Below are 10,966 nucleotides of genomic sequence, written 5' to 3'. Positions count from 1 at the left end.
CTCCTGTGCCAGTTCATTTCTGGAGTGCTGGTCTGGTGTTTGTGACCTGTCATCTGAAGAAGAACATGGTTCCTGCTCTGGGGTTCAGGTTAAGCTTGATCCCAACTGAACTCTGAGCGCGAGTGGACAATTGTGACCTTGATCTTGGAGAGCAAACACTAACTTCGAGAATCAAACTTCAAAACCTTCAGAACTTGAACAAGAAATGTCTGAAAATTGAGATTAAATGTGAAATAAAGAAATAACATCAATCGCTTAAGTTGAAATGGTGATCCTTGATTCAGAGTGAAATGTTTGCAATGTCTGTAGAAACAACTGGTAGTGAGATGAGACTTTTATTAGAATGATGACAACATACATATAGAAAACAATCCCCTTGTCCCGGGCAGCATGAGGTCATTCATACTTATGACTAAAATCAGATCTGTGTAATAAAAACATTTATACACGTGAGCCATGTGTCCATTCACCCCACTTATCCGGTCATCTGTGCTCACCTGTAATTATGGAGCACGGGGGCAGCCACGTGCCCCAGGTGCTGCAGGTGCAAGTTGGTGTGGTAATTATCCAACACCAGCGGGGTTGATGCTCTTATTAGTAATTAGTTCCAACCAAAACTGAAGGTATGGTTCCAGCACTCATCCCTTTTAATGTTTAAACATTTACTTTGTGCTTGAAGGATTTGTTTGTATATATCTTGTGTGTGATGAGCGCTTTTCAAGTAATTGGCTCCTGGGGGACAACACTTTCTAACAGTTAAAGAATAATTACAGCCCTATGAAATGTTAAACTGCCCCAACTGTCTTTGCGCAGGGGCTTAATTGCACGCAACAAGTAAGTCAGGCTTTTCATTTTGTTCCATCACAAGAACGGACTGAACTCTTGTGGAAACACGCGGAAATTTTGTCGAGTTGTAAATAGCTTCTCATATGGTAATTTTGTAGGACACCAAAGCAGGCGCAGCTCTCATTGAAAGCGATGCGGGTAGCTTGTTTTCTTTTTCCCCCCTTTCTTCATGTTGTGGAAAGGGGAAACGGGGGCCCCGGTGTCTGTGTTTTTTATGCTCTAATGGACTTTTGCATATATTCATTATAAGAGTCCTGAAAGAGGGGGAGATGGCATAAAACACCTAGAATTACTCAGCTTTTGCTATTTAAAAGGGCTGTTTATATTAGTTCATTGTTGATCTATTGCTATAAATCCAATAAAGCATAAAAGTCCATATTCAAAAGAGAACACAGCTTTAAAAATAGATATTAAAATAACCAGTTGACGTGATTTGAGCAAGAAAAAAAAGTTATCTTGTTTTATTCATAACATTGAATGGGATAGACATTACACTTTAAAAAATAAAATTGAAGAAATGCTTCTGGAAAAAGGAGTCATTTTAACCAATATTGCTATTCTCTTTAAGATCTTTAGGCCATAAGATGGATATTGTGGTCATTTTTAGCCTCAGGGGCTCTAATAGGTCAGTCCACAGGTGATAGGTTCACTCCTGCAGAAAGTGGAGATTATTCATATCGGCTGTCAGTTTGTAGCAACTATGAATATGAATTGAGCCATATATTTTCATATATTGTCTGATTTGTTGATTTCTGCGTTCTGTTTGTTGGCCCCTGTACCTTCTGTTTTGACTAGACAATGTATGAAAGTAAGGCAGCGGCCGACAGTCAATCCAGGAAACACTCACCCGCATATTTCCATGTTTGCACATCTACCGTTTCATATTCTGCTGTCATTCCACATGCTAATGATTTAATGTTTGGCACGTGTTTATATTTTCCCCGCTGTGTGCTGGAATAGTGTGTTTTATTGATTTGGACCGATGGACTCCCGGCTAAATGCACCATTGATTTAAGGGGAGTGGATGCACGCTGCGGTCGGCGTGCCTTACATTCCATCCGAAAATACACACCATTTTCGAGTTCTTGCTGGGGAGACAATGCGGTTCTCACCACAGAAAGATCTGCCGGGCTGACCCACCCACATGGCCTTCGTGTTCCCTCACCCTCGAGCTTTTCGCAGGTACCCTGCTGTTCTCTGCCACGGCTGAAGGGGTGTTGGATTAGGTTTGCCTTACAGGTATCAATCATGTCTCTGTTTCTAATAAACAACTGTGACTAAAGCCATTCCCTTTCCCTTTTCCCTTCCCCAGCTGGATTGCCAGAATAATATAATGCATTCAAGTGAATTTCATTGGACCCTGTTTGGCAGTTCTGGCATGTATTGTGCCCAGTGGGCCCTTTGTAAATAAAATGTTATTACACGCCTGGATATTTCATGCCCTGTGTGCGCACAGAGCTCACTGGCGCCATACTTCCACAAGATCACACGCAGATGTTAATCAGAGATTAACGCACACTCAACACAGGACTCAATCAGCCTGTGAATTGCCGTGCTTTCCTAATGCGCTGATTAAGAGAAGGGCCTACCATGCAGAACTCTGCCGTGTCTTTTCACTCAGATCTTACTTGTTGAAAATTATTTTCTTAATTACTGGATAGAAAAATGGGGTGAAGTGCGTGTGTCTGTCTGGGTGTAATGATGAGGGATTGATGTGCCGGAAACATTTGTAATTTTCAATTTTCTTATGTTTTGTTACCTATAATGGAGGAATATAGAAGTGAAGCAAATTAGTAATCTCCATGAAGCAAAAACATACTCTTCAGCAGGCTGCTTGTTGTAGACTCTTGGAGAGGAATTTTGATCTTTTATAGGGTGCCACACAGACCCTGACTGCTTCTACAGCTTGATGGACGCATTGAGCAAAATAGAGACACATTAACTTTATTGCCTCAGAGATACCATTGGTGCCCGGCCCTGTGGGGGTGTATATTTACACCAGTGCCAGATATATATAGTGGTTAATCTTTAGTTTAACATAATTATCTTTAATTGTGTTACCCAACATATATTTGAGGATTGTATGGAAGCGGTGATGAATTTGGGAGATAGCACTAACAGCCTGTGCCTGCTAGATTGAGCCCTGTGATCCAGAGGGGGAAAAAACATAGCCCATGGCTAAACAAATCCTTCTTTGTTTTGGGGTGTGCTGAGTGATCTCCATTGAGAGGAGGGGATGGGTAAACACTGCTAGCTCTATAGAGCTACACATTGTAAACACAGAGCGCTCATTAACTATAATGAGATGTTATGAGGAACCCTAGAGCTCATTGTGTGGCTGCTACAGAAGAACCTGCCTGCTATTGTTGTTGTTGTTGTTTATGCAAAGGAAATCATGGCTTTAAGTAGGGGGGAAAGACTGCCTTCCCCTCACAGTTTTCTTCCACTAATCATCAACACTAAGGGAGATGGTTTAGAAACACCCTGGCCTGTGATTTCTACCTTTTTACCCACTCTTACCTTTCATGCCCCGCGTTTGCTGCAGCCTTTCAAATCGTCTTTCTGCAGACGTGCATGTTAAACGCATGTTACCATGTGTTTTCACAGGCCTTCCGAGGGAACTGACTGGGGGCTTCTTCAAAGTTTTGCAGTTGAGAGCATCTCCTCTTCTCTGTACAGCTCAGGCTTTTAATGAGGATGACACCCAGCTCACACTGGGTTATCATGACCTTTCATTCAGTTTCACCTACTGTGGCATTCCATCCATCCGACCCCCCCCCCCCCCCCCCCACACACACACACACAACCGCTCCCTACAAACAGCTTCATGCCCATCCAGCAATGCTCTTACTTTTATGTCATCTAAACCAGAAATGGAGCTGTGCAGATGCGCTCCGCTTTGGCATCCAACAGCACGTTTATAATTAGAAAAAGCAAAGTAACAGGCAGTTTAGCAGTCTAACATAGCAGAGCCTTTGGCTCCAACGAGTGGCTTTACCTTCACCGTTAATTGCCCCCCCGCTTGGGTCCCTGCCTCCCAGTTCCAGATCCTCTTCTGCCTTTTCCCCTCCTTCGTCTTGCCACTGATTGGGAGTGATCTGAATTGGCTGACAGTTGGCTGAGATTTCTCAGCCACATGCAGCCTGACACCCTTAATTAGATGCTCCTATATGGCGGTTTACATTAGACAAACATTTGCGCAGACCATGGGAGAAGCCAGCTTTTGTTTGGAGATTTATTCGCACACAAACGGCATCTCACTGGAGAAATGAATGAGTTTGCTCATTTGCGCTTGTCTCCAGACTTTGTGTGCCGCGTGTCTGTCTCGACCATATCACGGATTTGGATAACTGTGGAGATAATGAATTTTAAATCCTGTCCCAGAGATGGCACATTGGTAAGAAACCCCTTAAAGTTAATTTTCTTCCTGAAAGTCATTAACATATTCCTATTTATCGGCATACAGGCTGTTGAGAAGCTTTGCTGGTTGTTTTTGTTTCCTGCCTACAGCTTGCTAGCGGCTGAGTATGGAGTCCCAGCTACTGTCCCAGCTTACCCGATCTCTCCGTCCCTGCAGAGATTGTTGCCTGATATGCTTAACACCAACACCGACATATTTCCATCAGGTTGCCTTTTAATTTTCAGAATAAAAGCTACCCCTTCACACCCTTACCGCTTATCAGCTCCAACATCACTGGACCTTTCAAAGCCAACAAACCTGGTTTCAAATGGCCTGTTCAGCCCGTGACAAGATGTAGCTCATTTCCCTCACAGACCCACAGCAAGGTCACCAATCTTTTCAATTCATTCTGTGGGTGGGAAGGAAAAGAAGATGGGAAGGAGGGGGTGGGGGCGCCACAGAACAAGGCCTCGTCCTCTGCCTGGAGGTCACTCCAAAAGCCAGTCATCATATTCAGCTGGATAAGGGAATTGGAGAGATAAGTGTGTGTGTGTGTGTGTGTGTGCGCGCGCGTGTGTGTGTCCGTATACCGATGATGACGTTAAATAGGGTCAATCCAAAAGTCTGTAAGTGTGTATGAGTGTGTTTTCTGCATGTGTGGAATGGGGCTAAACAATACTTGTCAGTTCACCAGTATTTAGCAGACTGTGTGTCCTGAGTGTGTGATTGTAGGTGTGTCTCTGCTGTAGACCTGATGAAGAGGTACCACATCATTACCATATCCCCACCGTTGGCTATTCTGAGGGATTTTCTATAATAAGAGGGCCTTTGTACTTTTGTCTGTCCTCTTGTGTGGCTGCTGGGCTTGTCAGCCTGATAGTTTAATCAGCCAACCTGTCATAACCAGTGCTGGAGAGGGACTTTGCCCTGTAAATGCAGATTTATATCTAAGTTACATCATCGAATTACATTTTCTGTCTAAATAGCAGAGAAGCTGGTTGAGGGATGTAATAAAGCTAATCTACATACAGCCCTGGGTGGATAATCACATCTAATAAGTGAGACTCACGCCCCTATTAGCAGAGAAGTGGGGGGGGGTGGAGGACAATTCAAGGAGTCAGCTGTGCGTGCTAATTATCTCTTTGCAAACCTGATCTGTGTTTGTGTGAATGCTGTTGCAACATGAGTGCATTCCTATGTTTATGCCCTACAACTCCTCACTCTGCAGACACCTCGTGAATTTTGTCAGTTTTTACATTATTGACAGTTTTTCTGTGCACAAAACGTTGCATGCATTTGTTACTGAAATGGAAGGTAACTCAAGGTCTGTCTTATTTAAAGTCCTCAGATGGGACATTTAAAAAACTGAATCATTGTCTTGTTTCTTTGTTTCTTTTTTCTCGAGTTCACGTTCTTCATTTTACAGCTACACTTCTCAGAATCTGTTTTTGCTCTAAACTTGGCTGGAGGAAAAAATCAAAGTTTTGAACCAGCCAGTGTGGAGCATAGTACATTACACTGAATCTGGATCATGATATAGGGGGTAAAGCCCCAGATGCGGACATGTGGCAGAGCTAAAATACACATCACTAACATTTTAAATAAGGTGTTGAAGCTATAAGGCCATGTTGACATTTTTAAATGAAATAATAGTAAATAAAATTCTACAGACACGAATCAGACCTTTTGAAGGCTTTCCAAAAAGGCTTCATAATGGACTGTTTTGCAGTTTTTTCCTGCATCCTGCCTTAGAAATTGGGGCAAAAAGGCTGCCTCAGATTGTTCATGTAAAAATCACATTTGATCACACTTTCATTCAGCGCATTGATGGGAAGGAATTGGAAAAATGGAGAAAAGGGGGAAGAGTTTCATTTTGAGGCTTGGGGATTTGTGTCCAAACCATCTGCGGCTTGGCTAAATTAGAAGAGTACATGACTAATAACTGGTCTATCATTATCTGTCAGAGGCTGCGTCCCAGAAAGAAGAGGTGAGGTACCGGGAGAAAGGCATTGAATGCTGTTTAGGCTCGAGGCCACGCCGTGACAACCTGAACACCTCTCCTCCTTAATCTGCTTGTACCTCTGACCTCCCCTGGCAAAAGCTTGTGCTTTGGCCCCTCTGGGCACCATTATCCAAGACAACGGCCGTGTGTCAGACTTGACCCTGAATCCACTTTTGCGTTACGTTAAAGAACTGATTAGTTACATATATGCAGGAGTGATTCCATGGAGATGCAGGAAACCCCACCTATTTGTTTATATCTACATTGATGTATATGTTCGAGATGGAGGCACCTTCTGCTCCCCTAGATGGAGCTGCTGAGAATTGAGTCCACTGATAGATGCTGATTCTCACTGTAACCCAAACAGCACTCAATATTACTCCTATATAAATCAAATCAAAATCAAATCAAATCACAAAATCTGTTCAGCACAGCAGCAAATATAGATTAAAAAAATCATATAATCACATGCCTTTTCTATAAAGTGATTAGATGCTTTATCTCTTGACATTTGATTTACATATGGTATTGCACCTGGTTTGCTATCAATAGGAATTATTCAGTCCCTTGCTCACATCGTTTTAGATTAATAAAAGTATGATATGAAATTAATGAAGCATTAGCCATTTATGATTTTTCCACCTTACGTATTAATGTCACGCCACGTGTAAAAGTTGACTTTGTAATTGCCGGACAAGTATTTCAAATATGATCTTCAGCTCATGCAGAAATAGCCTCTTTAATCACTTCTGCTTTCTAGTGCTTGTCAATTATTAATGGCTGCGGTAAATGCTGATATTTATGCCAGCGCCTAAAGGACTCTTCCTCATCCTCTAGGATGAGAGAAGGATTGCGGAGACAAAAAAAACAAAACAAAAAAACAACAGAATATGACACCTCATGCCGGTCCGTGCAGAACCTCTCTGGAAAATGACACGTCTGGGTGAAATTGGCAAAGACATTATCATCATCTCTCCTTGCGGTGCAATCTCGGGGCTCTGTGTTGCTGCGTGCGCCACTGCTTGTTGTTAGCCAAGCGGCTAAACGAATGGTGTTTTACCATGATTGAACTGTCTGCGCACATACGGGCCACAAAGGCCACACTGACGGGCTATTGAGAGTGGAATCTGAGCCCGTCTCGATGTTGCTACGCACCGAAGTATTACCTCCCTAACTGGAGACTCCTGTTTCACCAGAGAGCTATCACATTTCATAACATGGAAAAATAACACTTTAGCTGGGGGGTCAGGTGGGAAAATGGCACCTCTAAATGAGGGTTAAGGCCATATCATTGTCTTCTCTGACGGAGCCCCCCTCGTCTCCAATAATTCTGCTGACCTTCGGTGCCATGCAGCTGGTTCGACATGGAAGGGTGAGCTGCTGGTGAGACGATCCTTTTCACGCAGCCCGTTCTCCTCAAAATGGCTTTTTCTTCTCCCAGACAATCATCTGATATGGAGGCTGAATGAAATCACAGATTACATAAGAAAGGTCCTCTCTCTCTTTCTCTCCGTGCTGTCGATAAGGGCAGCACCTGAAGTGACTGCTCTCCTCTCATCTCCCTTTTCCTCACCTTCTTTCTGCTCGACACTTATCTGTGTCTCTTTTTCTGCCTCTATTTCCCTTTTAAAACCTTAGCTCTTGATTTAAATAATGTCGATTTCCTGTAGGCAGAGCAGATTAATATGTAAATGTCTGTAAGCTTTTTAATTACGATCCCCGACGGTGAAGTCTATTGTCATTGCTCAGGTAGGTAAAGCCCAATTTTTCCTCAATCTTTTGGAGTTAATGTTTCCACTTTTATATCCTTTTTCTGTAATATAGGGACACCATCAGAGGAAATATTTTCTCACTGCAGCAAATGTGGAATTGAACTTAGTATTAAATAAAGAATGATATCCATTATACAGTTGAGGATGAAATATAATACTTTATTTCCCTTGTGTACATACACTATATATGAGAAGAGAGAGAAGTTCTATTGATCTTGGGTTTCATTAGGTGAAAATACCTCCCCTGGTGTGCAACGGCAACTTTTCAAGCCCATTGGAGTCCGAGTGAACCTATGAGGAGGGGACGCCCTGAAAATATATTCTCCCACCTGAAATATTCCTCAAACACAGTGAAAGAAATGTAGATGAAGTAATGTCTGTGATGGAAGGATTGTTATGGATTCGGAGGAATCCGCGGTGATGAGAGCACCGAGACGTGGCGCTTAATCAAACTCGCACATGCACTCTCACAAACACACACACAGGCTTTTGATTGTGGGGGGTGCAGATGGTAGGTGCCACAATATGGTTCGCCTCAGTCTGCCTCGAGTCTGCGTGCGGCGTGATGAGAAAAGAGCGCCGCACTGTGGCGCGGAGGGATATTTCAGTGAATAGGAACCAACGCAGCACATGGGCGATGGTTGCCAGCCTTGCGTATGGCACTATTGTCATTCTTAGATTTCATCAAAAGCTGCGCACAGAAGCAATATTTGATGAGAGGCAGTGCTAAAGTGCAGCTTTGCAGATCCGCTCTCACAGGCACTTCTCTCCATCTCCCTTTTTCACTCTTGCAGCACAGAGGCAGATGAAGCTCGAGGGTTGAGACTCGGTTTAAATCAGTAATTAAACTTGAACACAGACCTGATGGTTTCCCATCATGTCCTGGGGATATACTCAGTGAAATTAAATATTTTAGTGCTGAGGGGTAAGCGGGGGTATGTCACTAAATCCATCAGGAATGAAAATGGCCTGAGAGCTTTTGCATAGATTATCCAATTGCAGTTTTGTCTCTATTTTTGTAATATTGTCTTCAATTTAATGTTAATAATATTCAAAAGTAGAAAATATTACAATAGATTAGCACAGATTGAAGTGTGTCATTTTACTTTGTGTAAGACCGAAGGCTGAGCTGACAGACTTGTTAAAAAAAATGCATGGAAAAATGTGCATTTTTTTCAATACAGCTCCAAGCACTGAAACATTTTTAAAATAATGTTTAAAAGGGGCAAGACCATGAGCTGTTGCACTTTTCCTTGTTGCGATTAATCGGATATATTTACATCACAATCTCAAAAGACTTATTTACGCACCAAGTTTCTGGTATCGAGTGTTTGCGAGATAAGAGGAGGAAGCCAGGTCTTGTCAATGGCTGTACTTATCTTGGGAAGACGTGAGAGGCAGATTGCATTTCAATCCACATGTATTATCTTCGACGCTTTGAGGTATTTTGTATAAGGGCAACTTAGCTACTTAGGAATGCTTTCAGTGTTCATCTGGGGATGCACTTCAGAAACTTTCTGAAAACAAACATCTGCCTGGATTAAAAAATTAAAAGATTTCTTGGGAAAAGTGACCTGAATATATAATCTGCAAACAATACTTGCCAACAATTTCATTTATTTACTCACGACACAGCGATCTGATTGGTGCCCACAAATGCAAATTGTAAACTACTTTACACGGCAATGGCAGCTGTTCAAAACGCAGCCTGTCCCATATAGCTTAAAGTTTCGTATTTCCTCACTCTTTGTGTAAGAAAATGTCTAAATCAGGCGTCATTATCTTAAGCAGCTCTATGTGAATACAGTGCGAGTTTGTAGAACTCTCTCCAACTTATTTAGTCTGATTTGTTTATCTCTTAGTAAAGGGGGGTAATTTTTTCACGATAAGTATTCCCCTGTTGAAATCCTCTTTAATTCATTGGTTAAAAAGCACAAAGGAATGCGGAGGGCTCTAATGCAGGGACGAACCCAGGCGATGGCAGAGTGCACATCCAAGACAATCCCAGTGCTACCTGTGCCATGAAGATTAGACCATTGTGCAGAGGGAATGTTATCGTCTGCGTGCCAAGCTCTGACTGCACAGTAAAAGTCTCCAGTAAGGTGCTTAAGATATGCAGTTTTGTCCCAGGATTTATTGATATTGTTACAGAAAAAAAAGGTGACCCTGTATCTTGGATATAGTCTTCACTGGAGTCCCTTTGTGATTTTTATGCTTGTAGATATATTTTTTTTACTCCTCCTCAGCAATGTTTGGGACAGTATCATATCCTTCAAAGGCCTGACACTGTTCATTGGTGAAAGTTTATCTGTATTGCACAGAGATCAGCAGCTTCAGCTCAATGCTTTGCAAGTTGGGAGCCGCTGCCAAAGGAAGTGTTGGGCTCAGGGAACCATGAACACCGCCTAAACCCCCACAGCTGCCTCCCGCCATCACAGCCACCGCCGCTGTAACTGAGTCCCGTTGCTGTAAATACTTTTGAAGAAAGAGAAAATCAATTTAAAAGACTTAAAACTCACTTTGTTTTTAAAAAAAAACAAAACAAAAAGAATGTAAGAATAATGGCAAAGAGACCATGAAAGGCCAGCAGTATATCACAATTAATCATCTCAAGCACAGCTTAATAAAAAAGAGAGATCACCATTCCCAGAGCCATCTGTAGACCACAGAGTGGACACTGGGACTGGTGAGAGCAATAAAAGCACCGAGGAGACTGGGAGTAGAGTGGCAGACCGTTGTGTGTCAGAGCTCTGCTGTGTCGGCACTCTGATTTCTTTGTGCTATTACATAATTAAATTTGGACTTGGATCATGCTTTTTAAGAGATTATATGAGCATATGTTGCTTGAACATGTGCCAGCCTGTGAAATGGGCCCCCTTTCATGAGCGGCGTATCAGGTTTAGAGAGTTTATTGAAAATCAGAATTAGTTTGCTGCCAACAGTTAA

The 10,966-nt window shown here is 42.5% G+C and overlaps 1 long non-coding RNA gene across 1 annotated transcript; it reads left to right on the top strand.

The window, feature by feature from the left end:
• The first annotated feature begins 569 nt into the window (after window positions 1-569).
• LOC105417240 (uncharacterized) lies at window positions 570-2,267 on the top strand. Its single transcript, XR_964998.1, has 3 exons — window positions 570-623; window positions 1,807-2,072; window positions 2,159-2,267. It is a non-coding gene; the product is annotated as an uncharacterized lncRNA (long non-coding RNA).
• Window positions 2,268-10,966: the final 8,699 nt, after the last annotated feature.

This window comes from Takifugu rubripes, chromosome 13 (assembly GCF_901000725.2).
Source record: "Takifugu rubripes chromosome 13, fTakRub1.2, whole genome shotgun sequence".
Lineage (NCBI taxonomy): Eukaryota > Metazoa > Chordata > Actinopteri > Tetraodontiformes > Tetraodontidae > Takifugu > Takifugu rubripes.
This window is presented reverse-complemented; position numbering and strand designations above follow the sequence as displayed.